The sequence below is a fragment of the Nicotiana tomentosiformis genome, chromosome 1 (assembly GCF_000390325.3).
Source record: "Nicotiana tomentosiformis chromosome 1, ASM39032v3, whole genome shotgun sequence".
NCBI classification, from domain to species: Eukaryota; Viridiplantae; Streptophyta; class Magnoliopsida; order Solanales; family Solanaceae; genus Nicotiana; species Nicotiana tomentosiformis.
The window spans coordinates 114,298,394-114,301,232 of NC_090812.1; positions in this window are offsets into that span (position 1 = coordinate 114,298,394).

Here is a 2,839-nt window from a genome sequence, read left to right on the forward strand (position 1 = left end):
TCTTCCAACTTAAAGTCCTAGTTGAGAATCATTCTTCCAAATCAATCTGGACCACTCGAAAACCAAAACCGATCATAAACGTAATTCATAATACATCATATAAAGATACTCAAGACTTCAAACCACCGAACGGAGTATAAATGTTCAAAACGACCGGTTGGGTCATTACATTCTCCCCAACTTAAACATACGTTCGTGCTCGAATGTGCCAAGAGTCATTCCAAATATATTAAATAATTGTATAAACTAACAATGAACCTACCCATGGGTGATACCATGTCACCCCAATCGGCATAAGCCCGACAACACAACCCAACTGAAGATTATTACTTCAACCTTCGCCCATAAAACTTAGAACCCAGTCTTTAATAACTTATTATAAAACCTGATTCTCACATCTATGCACCATGTAGGTCTGACCAAGCTGTATTAAGTCGTAACCATAACCCAAGACATAATCATATTATATAACACATATGCCATATACTCATAGCAATAACTTCCCGACCATAATAACTTATTACACCCCATGTTTTCGTACGTGAGAGTACGTTGTAAGCCAATTAATGTAATCCCATAAATGAGATCGTCTCTGAAAGTATATAAAGTAAGTTAATAATATTACCTTGGAGGTTAAAAATACTTAATATGATGGATAACAATTACCAAGAGGGTTGGAAGATTTGAAGCTAAACAAATTGAAGAAAATAAGTTTCGTCGGAAGTCGATAAGTTGGAAATATTATAAAATGAATTTTTGTGGTGAGACTAGAGTTATTAACATGATAAATAGGTCATGTTATGAGTTATTTTAGTCTTATCACAGTCGCGTGTTATATTTTGAACTCAAGCAAGTTTTGGAACAAAAGTTGGCAAAGATCATCACAAGTTACATTCATAAATGTGTTCAAACTTATGTCAAATGTAGCTGAGTTTTTCTCCTAATTTACTTTGAATTATAGGATGATATACCTACAACATTGAATATCTACGAGTCTATATTATAAATCATTTAACCATTCATCGATACAACATTTGAGTAGAGAGATATTCGCATTTTCGCGAGACTACGCAAGCGGCTCCCATGTGACCTACAAAGTCGTTGTAAAACTCCAGGTTGTATTTAAGTCACTTGTAAATTGGTTTCAGTCATTTTTCTCGTCAAAAACAGTTCCTAAACCCTCCTAAATTCTCTCCAGGGGTTCCTCCAGGATTATAGGGTGAAAACCTAAGATAAAAACATGAATCCAACGCTAGAAATCCTGTGGTGCTTGCTAGATCGTATTTCGTCATCTTGTGGTTGTTTTGGAGGGCTATTCAAAGTGAAGTAACCTCAGGTTTCATGTTGTTCTTGTTGATTAAGGTAATATACCGTCCCTCCTTCAAATATATTAGATTTTCAAGGCGAACTACATGTCGTTACACACAAACTTGAATACCAAAAGTTGATTCAAGAGGAGATTACAACACCTATAGTGTTGTGGTGTCATTAAGGATAATTGTGGGCTTTCAAGTTGTTGCTACTTTATAAGGTGAGTATAACAGCCTACTAATTTTGCTTAAGATTTCTTGTGTGTTGGTTAAGTATTTAGGATGATAAACTACAAGATAATACTTGGATTAGCATGAGATATTGTTGCTCTTGATGGATTGATTTTAAAGTTGGTCTTATGGCCTTTAAGCGGCTAGAAATTATGGAACTAAGTTGGATATGATATTGTTAGTATGATTATGTTGGTTTACATGTCAATCTTGTTGAGGAAATCGGTAACTAGAAAAGGAAATGTCTATAAATCACATGAAAGTTGCCGACACTGATATTATCTTGTGTTGGGTTATTTCGGGTAACATTAAAATTGAGTACAAGATTGGAAATCCTTTAAATGATATTGACTTATTATACTGGATATATTACTAATTTCAAGAATGAATGATAATGGGGTTGACGGGTGGTAAAGGGATTCAATCCGAGTTTGCCGCTCGTCGTGATATGTTGATGACTTGTTAATGAAATATTTTTTACCTTATTGTTGATGTTGTTCTTATTGTATTTCTCTGATTGTTGTTGTTGGTATATGATATTGGAGAGGCCCTTGTTACAGGGGAGATGCTACCCAAATTTACATAAATGAGCTACTAGTTTAAGTTGAGGACTTAGCCTTTACTCAGCAGTGATTTTCAATCTCCTTATGCTATGGTAGATTGAGTTGAGTTGTTTGAAGAATTGCTAGGAAGGTATTAAGGACTCAATGGAGTTAAGGTATGTTAAGGCTAAACCATCCGTTCATTTTGGCATGATCCTGTAACTACATCTGTTTGATAACGAGACATAAAGAGAAGTTTATATTCCTGAATTTATGTACATTATCCTAGTCTCATAAGTTATCATATTCACCCTTATCGGGACTTTATATTTAGTTAAATATTGTCTTCTTCCAGTCAAGAGAGTAGAGGATCTATATATGTATACAGTAATACAGTATTTTCACCACCATCTAGCTATAATGTGTGGGCAGGACCCTATTGGATAACCTCTTATCAGATGGTAAGTTATATACCGAGCTTACTATGACCGAGCACCTATGATTGAGCCCAGAATGGCCGAGATACATAGCCTAGTATGGTCGAGCGCCTATGAGCTAGCCTACTATAGCAAAGCAGTTACACATACCGAGCCTTACAAGGTCAGACAACTATTTTACTTTCTATATTAAGAGAGTTGAGTCAGTATCAGCAGGTAAGCATATCTTCAGATTATCTTTGACTCCCAGTTACTTTCAGTTATTATATTATCAGTTCAGTTTCATCTTTCAGTTATTATGTTTCCTTACATACTCGGT